This window comes from Lithobates pipiens, unplaced genomic scaffold (genome assembly GCF_037356315.1).
Source record: "Lithobates pipiens isolate NorthernLeopardFrog02 unplaced genomic scaffold, aLitPip1_a1.2 Scaffold_8, whole genome shotgun sequence".
Lineage (NCBI taxonomy): Eukaryota > Metazoa > Chordata > Amphibia > Anura > Ranidae > Lithobates > Lithobates pipiens.
Window position 1 is genome coordinate 441,932,164 of NW_027507903.1, and position 11,829 is coordinate 441,943,992.

Consider the following 11,829-nt stretch of genomic DNA (forward strand, 5'->3'; position numbering starts at 1 on the left):
TGTGTAGCCATTACAATACATGGGAGAATCTACAAAATGCACAAAGGATTAAGCACGAAGCACTCAAGATTTCACTAAAGACTTTTTTGCACTTTTATTGTACTGTCACTTTTTCTTCTAATTTCTTGTCACCAATCTGCAGCATACACAATTGATGTTTACAGCGTATCAATTGTAGCTTATCAATTGTAGCATGTATCAGCATATTTATGTAGTATAGCAAGCACTGCCTAAGATTAATACTGTATATAAATAGGCAGCTGACTTTCTGTATATTTATGTCAAAAATAAAGTTACATACTCTTGTGATCCACTACCCTTGCTGTACAATGCCTGCATAAGCTAAAGAGCGTGACACCACTGCAGTTCTGCAGACTCTGTACCAATGCTTATTGGACCACTATTGAATCATCATTGGCGCTCACCCTTTTAAAATCCCACATGTCGTCAGTTTACAGAGTAGGCACCAATTCAAGCCTGGTTTAATATTTTAATTGATGCTTGCCTCATTATTCTTTAATGATGCGCTTGTAGAACATGTTGCTATTGTGTTGAGTATCTAATCTCTGGCGGGTACAGATTTAGTATTTAAAGTATTTCTCTAAATGAACCCACATTTATTATGTTGGTTTGTATAAAAGTGTTTTAGTAAAAATATTTAAATAAGTAAAATATTTCAGGAATTTTATCAAAACTGTGTGGTGGTATAACTAACTTCATATTTATTCTACAAGATTACGTCTGATTTTCTTCTTCATCCTGCCTAAATGTGTAACAGCCATACACAATAGGAAGTACAGCAATGTCAACTAATTGTCAAATGTTATTTACATATTCGGCTACCTATGGATGATATTAGACACTTTTAACAGAAAGAAAGCGTTAAACACTGTGGAATACATTTCTGTGAGCTGCATAATGCAAATCTGAGCATTGCCTATTTAACCGTTTCAGCGCTAGAAGATTTTACCCTCTTCCTGACCAGAGCATTTTTTTGCAATTCGGCACTGCGTCGCTTTTACTGACAATTGCGTGGTTGTGTGACGTGGCTCCCTCACAAAATTGACGTTCTTTTTTTCCCACAAATGGAGCTTTCTTTTGGTGGTATTTGATCTCCCCTGCGGTTTTTGGTTTTTGTGCTATAAACAAAAAAAGAGCGACAATTTTGAAAAAAAACGCATTATTTTTTTACATTTTGCTATGATAAATATCCCGCAAAAATGTATAAAAAACATATTTTTTTCTCCGTTTAGGCCAATACGTATTCGTCTACATATTTTTGGTAAAACAAATCACAATAAGCGATTATTGATTGGTTTGCACAAAATTTATAGCGTTTACAAAATAGGGGATAGTTTTATGGCATTTTTATTAATAATTTTTTTTTTACTAGTAATGGCGACGATCAGCAATTTTTACTGTGACTGCAACATTTATGGTGGACACATCGGACATTTTTGACACATTTTTAGGACCATTGTTATTTATACAGCAATCAGTGCTATACAAATGCACTGATTCCTGTGTAAATGACACTGGCAGTGAAGGGGTTAACCACTAAGGGGCAGTGTAAGGGTTAAGTGTGTCCTGGGGAGTGTTTCTAACTGGGGGGGGGAGCTACGTGTGACACGTCACTGATCTCTGCTAGTGATACTGATAGAACGGGGAGATGTTTGTTTATATTAGCATCTCCCCGTTCTTCCTCTCCGTGAGGCGATCTCGGGTATCCCCACAGCAGTCGAATCCGCGGGACCCGTGACCCAACTCATGGAGGTCCCGGCCGGCGCACACGTGTGCAATGGCACGGCAAAAAATTTAAAGGGACGTACAGGTACGCTCATTTGCCCAGCCGTGCTATTCTGCCGACACACATCGGCGTGCGCCGTTCGGGAATCGGTTAGGGCATAGCATTAGATTTGCTTTAATCTCCATATCCCCAGCAACATATGTTTACCTTTCCCTCACTCTCCTTTGGAGTGATATTAAAAATGAATGGCACCATGTGTTACCAAGAACATGTTGTTACAATGCATAGACTTAAAGTAGGCCCTAAAGGGAACCTGTTGCTCCAACTGAAATTGGCAATTCTCTATGCTACTGTGTGTTTCATTTACACGTTGGCAGTCATCCTTTTAGCATCTCATTGATTTTATTGTACTACATAGCAAAGAGATTTTATTGTCAGTATATCCTGTGTTACCATCAAAAAGATATGCAGTTCTGTCTTCTAATTTACACGAGACTGCCATGCTGTTAAGTCAAGTAGCTGACTCTATTTTTCTGTATTATTATATGTTGTAAGCAATGCAGGTGGTCACTTCTCTTGATGATTGGACAGTGAAAAGTGTACTCTTGTACTATATTACCCCATGCTGTGCCATGTTCCTGAGTAGTGTTGGCTCTTTCAGTCTGAGATTTAATCTGCAGCAGATCCTGGAAATATAAAAAAAAAAAAAATATATATATATATATATATATATATATATTACACACACACAGTATCTCACAAAACAGAGTACACCCTCACATTTTTGTAAAAATTTTACTATACCTTTTCATGTGACAACACTGAAGAAATTATACTTTGCTACAATGTAAAGTAGTGAGTGTACAGTTTGTATAACAGTGTAAATTTGCTGTCCCCTCAAAATATCTCCACACACAGCCATTTATGTCTAAACCACTGGCAAAAAAAGGGAGTACACCCCTAAGGGAAAATGTCCAAATTGGGCCCCAAGTGTCAATATTATGTGTGGCTGCCGTTAATTTCCAACATTGCCTTAACTCTCTTGGGCATGGAGTTCACCAGAGCTTTACAGGTTGCCACTGGAGTCCTTTTCCATTCCTCCATGATGACATCACGGAGCTGGTGGATCTTAGAGACCTTGCGCTCCTCCACCTTCCATTTGAGGATTCCCCACAGATGCTCAATAGAGTTTAGGTCTGGAGACTTACTTGGCCAGTCCATCACCTTTACCCTCACCTTCTTTAGCAAGGCAGTGGTCATCTTGGAGGTGTGTTTGGGGTTGTTATCATGTTGGAATTCTGCCCTGCGGCCCAGTCTCTGAAGGGAGGGGATCATTCCCTGCTTCAGTATTTCACAGTGCATGTTGGCAGTCATGGTTCCCTCAATGAACTGTAGCTCCCCAGTGCCAGCAGCACTCATGCAGCCTCAGACCATGACACTCTCACCACCATGCTTGACTGAAGGCAAGACAGACTTGTCTTTGTACGCCTCACCTGGTTGCTGCCACACATGCTTGACAGCATCTGAACCAAACAAGTTTGTCTTGGTCTCATCAGGCCACCGGCTATGGTTCCAGTAATCCATGTCCTTAGTCTGCTTTTCTTCAGAAAACTTTTGCAGGCTTTCTTCTGGGATGACAGCCATGCAGACCAATTTGATGCAATGCAGTGTGCGGCGTATGGTCTGAGAGCTGACAGGCTGACCACCCACACCTTTAACCTCTGCAGCAATGCTGGCAGCAATCATACGTCTATTTCCCAATGACAACCTCTGGATATGATGCTGAGCACGTGCAGTCAACTTCTTTGGTCGACCATGGCAAGGCCTGTTCTGAGTGGAACCTGTCCTGTTAAACCCCTGTATGGTCTTGGTCACCGTGCTGCAGCGCTGTTTCAGGGTCTTGGCAATCTTCTTGTAGTCTAGGCCATCTTTATGTAGAGCAACAATTATTTTTTTCAGATCCTCAGAGTTCTTTGCCATGAGGTGCCATGTTGAACTTCCAGTGACCAGTATGAGAGAGTGAGAGTGATACTACCAAATTGAACACACCTGGTCCTCATTCACACCTGAGACCTTGTAACACTAACGAGTCACATGACACTGGGGAGGGAAAATGGCTAATTGGGCCCAATTTGGACATTTTTTCTTGGGGGTGTACTCACTTTTGCTGCCAGTGGTTTAGACATGAATGGCTGTGTGTGTTGAGTTATTTTGAGGGGACAGCAAATTTACACTGTTATACAAAGCTGTACACTCACTACTTTACATTGTAGAAAAGTGTAATTTCTTCAGTGTTGAAAAGATATAATAAAATATTTACAAAAATGTGAGGGGTGTACTCACTTTTGTGAGATACTGTATATAGAGTATATATGTGTATGTATATATGTGTATGTATATATGTATGTGTGTATATGTATATATATATATATATATATATATATATATATATATATATATATTTAAAATGTCTGGTTTCTGTGATGTAAAAAAAATGAGTCAAAGATCAATCATTTCAGAACTTTTTCCACCTTTTGCTGTGACCTATAAACTGTACAACTCAGTTGAACAGCAAACTGAAATCTTTTTGGGGGAGGGAAGTAAAAATAAATAAAATATGGTGCACACCCTTAAACTAATATTTTACTGAAGCACCTTTTTGATTTTATTACCGCACTCTTTTTGGGTATCAGTCTATCAGCATGGCACATCTTGACACTATTTGCCCACTCCTCTTTTGCAAAAACACTCAGAATCTATCAGTTTGTGAGGGCATCTCCTGTGCACAGCCCTCCTCAGATCACCCCACAGATTTTCAATCGGATTCAGCTCCGGGTTCTGGCTGGGCCATTCTAAAACTTTAATCTTCTTCTGGTGAAACCATTCTTTTGTTGATTTGTATGTATGCTTTGGGTCGTTGTCATGCTGCAAGATGAAGTTCCTCTTCATGTTCAGCTTTCTAGCAGAAGCCTGAAGGTTTTGTGCCAATATTGACTGGTATTTGGAACTGTTCATAATTCCCTCTACCTTGACTAAGGCCTCTGTTAAGCTGAAGAAAAACAGCCCCAAAGTATGATGTTGCCACCACCATGCTTCACTGTGGGTATGATGCCGTTTTTGCGTCAGTTTCAAAAAGGAACTTTAATGCATTTAACCTGTACTGAAAACTTATCTTTTGGAATTTAGCCCAAAAAGTTTAACCTTGGTTTCATCAGACCATAACACATTTTCTCACATGCTTTTGGGAGACTTCAGATGTGTTTTTTCAAAATTCAACCAGGCTTGGATGTTTTTCTTTGTAAGAAAAGGCTTCCTTCTTGCCACTCTACCCCATAACCCAGACATGATGAATATGGTAGATTGGTGTCACATGTACCACACAGCCAGCACTTGCCAGATAGTCATGCCTGTCATTTAATGTTGCTGTAGACCTCTTAGTAGCCTCACTGGCCATTTTTTTTCTCGTCTTTTCATCAATTTTGGAGGGATGTCCAGTTCTTTGTAATGTGACTGTTGTGCCATATTTTCTCCACTTGACTGTCTTCACTGTGTTCCGTGGTATATCTAATGCCTTCTTTTGTACCCTTCTGACTGATACCTTTAACAGTGAGATCCCTCTGATGCTTTGGAAGCTCTCTGCGGACCACGGCTTTTGCTGTAGGATGTGACTAAGAAAATGTCAGGAAAGACCTACTAGAACAGCTTAACTTTATTTGGGGTTAATCAGAGGCACTTTAAAGAAGTCCAGCTAAAGCTCGTTTTTCTGGGCTTCTCCTATGGATCACAGGAGTACAATTTGTTTAGCAATGGGAGTCTGAATCTGCCAGGTGCCTGGACTGACACCCGTCTCAGCCTCTCAGTGAGCTGCTGAGAGCCTGTGACACCAGCTCCACCCCCTCCACAGCGCAGTGCTTCAATGAGTGAGGTTCGATCGCTCGGTTTTCGGTGCAGAGGCGGCGATGCTGCATCCACCTAGGTATACCTGCAACCCTCAGCCACCCATGCATCAGTTGGATACAGTTTAAAGGTCACATTTAAAGGTGTAAAAAAAATTAGAGAGAAATAATAATTTCTGAATTTTTTCCATCACAGAAACCTGACATTTTAACAGGGGTGTGTATACTTTTGTTTATACACTGTGTGTGTATGTATATCTTGCATTCTGTCTAAATTCCCACTGAATTATCAACAGAGTATATAAAGAATCTACACCCGAGGAGATAACCAGAGCCTGGACATACAGTGTGACCTGACTGTGACATCTATCTGAGAGTATAGATAGGCCTAGATCTTTCTGTGTGTGATCAAACCATGCCCCTTCATATCATTTAAACACGAATAAACAAACGTTCTGCTTAAAGGGAATGTATAGTCTTTTTTCAGTGTTTTTATTTTCTTTTTATGATGCACATGTAAATAGGCTGGTTGTATTTTTTTTTCATTGTGTCAATGCAATAAAAACCTTGTTTCTATGTATATTTTGTTATTGAATACCTATATGGTTGCAGCCATATGTTTATTACATTACATACACCGGTTCCACAGTGTTTGTGCTTTACCCCTCCTTAAAGTGCATGTGCAGTAGTCAGCCTGCTCATGTGATATCATGCCCTCTCTGTGTGGTTGATTGCTAATCTCACTTTTTTTTTTTAACACGGCAAACTGACCCTGAATTGAAATTCCAAAAAAGTTGGGATGCTATGTAAAATCTACATACAAACATGGATATGATTTGCAAATCCCTATATTTTAATCACAATAGAAAACATACCAAATAAACAAAGAAAATGTACCATTTTAAGAAAAAAATAAGGCAATTTTGAAATTTGATGGTAGCAGCACATCTCAAAAAAGTTGGGACAGGGCAAAAAAAAAAAAAAAAGCTGGCAAAGTAAGTGGCTTTAAGCATGGAAGAACCTTAACTTCAATTTAGTGACAAATATCTTGTCAAACCTTTCGTTGAGCCCCTTTGACTATTTTGTCTCCAATCATAATGTCCCATCTTCATACCTTTTTCAGTATCTACAGTTGTCCCGTGCTTTTCAGGGGCCATTTCCCATCTGGTGAGTCTCAGCTGGTGTCTTTGGACCTTGAAAGAATCTTAAGTAATGAATGTTCGGAGAAACACACCTCCATTCTCTATGCACATCTCCTCATATCTTCTTCCAAGCTATCGGTACTTTGCCAGCCCTGGTCCACTGATGCTCCTGAGTTGGATTCCAAGGCCTGGGAGGATATTTGGGACTTTCCAATCAAAATCCTGGTTTCACTGAGATGGTCTTATTCAGTTACAGATTGTACATAGCGCTTTCCTCACTCCCTATTGATTACATAAAACGCGGTCTGCCAGTTCTTCAAAATGTTGGCACTGTGGCCATCTCCCAGGGGACTTTATTCACATATTCTGGTTCTGTCCTGCAATAACTGTGTATTGGACACAAGTGCTCTCTGTAATTAACTTGGTAGCCAGCACATTCATTACTCTATCCCTGAGTGTGTGCTTGCTAGGTCTGGTTGTGGAACTAGTCCCTAGGGTGGTGGAGAAAACTATGATTGGTCTTTTATTCTACGCCAGGAAAGCTATGATATTATGCTGGAAGAAACAGCCCTCCCCCAATCTTTCTTTTTGAAAACAACAGATTAATAATGATCTCCCCTATTATAAAGGCACATACTTTCACAGAGGCAGTCCCTAGAAGTATGATAGTCTGGGTCAAATGGCTAGCGGAGCCTTCCATGGCTGTGCATAGTTAGAACCTGTTCAGGCTATTCGCAATGGTTTTGTGAGTGTATCAGGATTTCTTGGGCTTCTGAAACTGATATGGCCAGGATGGTCAATTGTACACAGTTCTTAGTTATTATATTGTATGTTGTTACAGTCCTTAAGGCCACTTTGCACTACAAAATATTGTTTATTTTGCTTTATGTGCCCCTGCGTGCGCTAAGTGCCTGTGGCTGGAATGTTTTGTTTGTGCATGTACTTATGTATGTTTTGTACTACATTATCAAAAGCAATAAACCATTTTACAACTAATTAGGTTAATTGGCAAAAGGTCATTTAACATGATTGGGTTTAAAAAGGGCGTCTTCGTCCCACTTGGGCTCAAATTGCAGATGATCCGATAGCTGCTGTCTCGACGGGGGCTGGGAGCTCTGCACTAGAGCCAGGTAAACACTCCATGCTTTTTCACTACAGAAGGATCTGGGATCTGGCATCCGCTAAATTGAATGTTATGTCCCCAAATGATTATACACCACTTTGGCATAATAAACAATTGCCAGAACTTCAAAAGATCCAGAGTGTTCAGTTATGGGTATCGAGGGGTATATACTACATGCATCACCTGCTTCACCATGGCACTATTAAAACATTCCAGACGCTGCAGGAGGAATTTGGTATTCCAAACACTATGCTGTTCCAGTACCTTCAGGTTCAGCATGCACTTAGGGCACAATTTCCGCAGTCATTGCCTCAGCCTGCTCCCAACCCTATTGTCGCCATAGTGAAGGATACAGATCCCAAAAAGCTTATCTCGTGCTTCTATGGTATGCTTGCGGCCCCCATCTCGGCGAGACTGGCCTATGCTCTAAAGTCCCGCTGGGAGGGTGATGTAGGTGAGCTGACGGATGAAGAATGGGAGGAGGCCCTCGAGACGTGCAAGCTGGTGTCCCCTAGGCTCCAAGACAGGCTTTCCCAAATTTACATGGTGCATAGAGCGTACCTCACCCCCCTTAGGACCGCCAAATATAATACGAATCAATCTGTGTTCTGCCCGATATGTACTGTTGAGACTGGAACATTTTTCCACCTTATCTGGTCTTGCCCCAAATTGCAGGAACTTTGGATACAAGTAGTATCATTTCTACATGATGTTATGGGCTCACCCTTGGCCCTCGACCCCAAACCCTGTCTCCTAGGGATATTTCCCGAAGTATTGGATAAATTTACCAAAACTTTTCTGCAGGAAACCTTGTTTTCTGCTCGAAAGGTTATAGCTAGACAGTGGATGAGACCACTTCCGCCCAGGGTGGAGGACTGGAAATGGGAAGTTAACTCCACGCTCCCGTATAAAAAATTCATATATAAAAATAGGGGATGCCCAGCTAAATACAATAAAATTTGGGATAGGTGGTTGCGGGAGGCTGCCACGTGTGATCAGGAACTTTGATGTAATGTTGAAGTAAATGACATGTATGTGCTATGACATTGTTTAGCTGTGATCCAAACTGTCTATTGCAACGGAGAAATGTTTCTTTATTTACTGTTATGGTTCTGACGCAACACCTTTTGATTGTTCGGTGTTTACCACTGTGATTGTACTCTATGCAATACTGTTCAATAAACAATACGTGTTTAACCCAAAAGAAAAAACTGTACACTCTAGTGCTGAACTATATACTTTCAATGGAGCGCTCAATTGCAAATACACTATCGGGGGGACGCATAATAGAAAAGTAATCTCCATACATCCTGATCACCCAGGACTACAGCGGAGTCATACCGCACTTAATATAACATCACAGGCATAATGTTTACTATAAAAACTTTACAAATTCCTCATTTATATATGATACCACCGGCAAACATACAAAATCGTATAGATTTTAACCCATTGCGTGTCACACATCGTTCAGGTAATGACGATAATCTGCCAAAATCTTACCATGTATGGTGACAATATAGTATACATGTACAATACCCTCCCATTCTACCAGTTACTTGATTTTCAACCCTTTCTTTTAATCGTCTCTACTTTGGTTCCTAACCCTAGCCATTTCCTTTTCCAAAAACTAGGCTAGATATAGATAGCATGACCCAATCAGTCACTGATACCAAGAGCCACGGGGTTTTTTTCAGCAACAACTAAGACCAGTGACCATGTTGACCAAGATTCGGGAGGCCTAGTTATCTCTAGTCACATCTGACAGGTTTATTTAACTTTCTATCTTGTATATGGATTAGCCTTCATCCACATCTGACTGAGATCAGTAAATACAGTCAATATGCATACTACGATTCAGGGAAGCCTAGATATAGATAGCATGACCCAATCAGTCACTGATACCGAGAGTCCGGGTGTTTTCACCAACAACGAAGACCAGTGACCATGCTGACCACGATTCAGGAGGCCTAGTTATATCTATTATTCACATCTGATTTATTTAACTTTCTAGCTTGTATATGGATTATCCTTCATTCACAGGAATTTTGAGGCCAGAGATCACGCAGGCATCGCTGTACATATCTGTTTATCCAGTCATAGATGGTTCCTTGGTTTTATCAAGCAATGTTGTACCTGTTATCTATTTTACCTGTCTTGCCATATTACACTAGCAATTTTGTATGTCGATTTTAGTCTAAGTGTCCTGTCAATTGTTAATATGAATACCTTTGTTACCATTTTGTGTGTGTGTGTATATATGAACTATTAAACAATTTATGAATCCAAAAAAAAGGGCGTCTTCGAAAGTCAGAGTGTCTTAGAACTAAAGATGGGCAGAAGTTCACCAATGCGTCAAAAGCTGCCTCTAATTAATTCAGAATAATGTTCCTTAATGTAAAATTGCAAAGACTTTAAATATATCGTCATCTACATGTTATCAAGATTCCATAAATTTGAAGACATCTCTGTGCACAAGGGACAAGGTCGAAATGCATTATTGTGTACCTGTGATCTTCGGGCCCTCAGATGGCATTGTATTAAAAAATGGACAGGATTCTGTAATGAATATCGTTGCATGAGCTCGGGTATACTTCCAAAAATCGCTGTCTGTTAACACAGTTCACTGTGCCATCCAAAAATGCAGGAGGAGAGACCTTCTGGCTTGTTATCAGCCTACATCTCTGATGGTATGAGGATGCATTAGTACATATGGAATGGGCAGCTTGCATGTCTGGAAGGGCACCATCAATGCTGAAAGATATAGCCAGGTTATAGAACAGTCTATGCACAGGAAAGAACGAGACCACAATCTTCTCTCCAAAACTCCAGCAACCGGTTTGTTCCCAGACATCACCAGTGTTGTTAAAACAGGGGATGCTACACTATTGTAAACGGGGCCCTGTCCCAACTTTTTTGGAAATGGGGTTGTACTTTGCCAGCTTTTTTTTTTTGCTCTGTCTCTACATTTTTAAGATGTGTTGCCGCAGTTTTAAAATTACTTTATTTACCCCCTTATTACCCCCAGCTTTTTTTTGGAATGGTGGTTGTACAAATTTCTTTATGCAATATAGCTAAACAAATCTAGAAGAGCGAGCATGTAAAAACAAATGCTGTGGGAAGTTCCACTCTACTTTACCTTTAAGGCCTCATGCACATGGACGTTTTTACAGCCGCTATTAGGAGCTTTTTTTGCAGCTTAAAAAGCCTTTCTATGTTATTCAATGGCCTCATACACACACACCGGCGTTTTTTAAGCTCCAAAAAAAAACAACCCAGGACCAGCATTCTGAGGCTCCAGCGCTAGAGCTGTAAAAACGCTAGATGCCCTTTAACACTGTATACACAGCATTAATCCTCGTCAGGCATTTCTCAGCCTCTATTCAAAATCAGTGGTTGCCTATGGGTGCCCATTGATTTGAATAGAAGTCGCACTAGAAGTCTGATCATGATGATCCAACTTGTGGTGTGACTTGTGTGCTGAGGATCTTGAAGAGCCTCCACCCCCCGCTAAAATGAAAGGAAAATTGCTGTGGGGTCCCCCCAAACCTATACCAGATCCTTATTCGAGCATGCAGCCCAGCAAGTCAGAAAAAGGGGGGACGAGCAAGCACCCCTCTCGATTATACCAGGCTGAATGCCTTCAACATTACATGGGGGGGTGGGTGCCCGTGCCCACCCCCACTCCAAAGCACCTTGTCCCCATGTTGATCAGAACAAGGGCCTCTTCCCGACAACCCTGGCCAGTGGTTTTCAGGGTCTGCAGACGGGGGCTTATTGGAATCTGGAAGCCCCCAGATCCCAGTCCTCCCACTGTATGTGAATGAGTAGGGGGTACATTGTACCCCCTACCTATTCACCCAAAAATTATCAAAAATAAACACACTACACAGGTTTTTAAAGTATTTTATTAAGACAGCT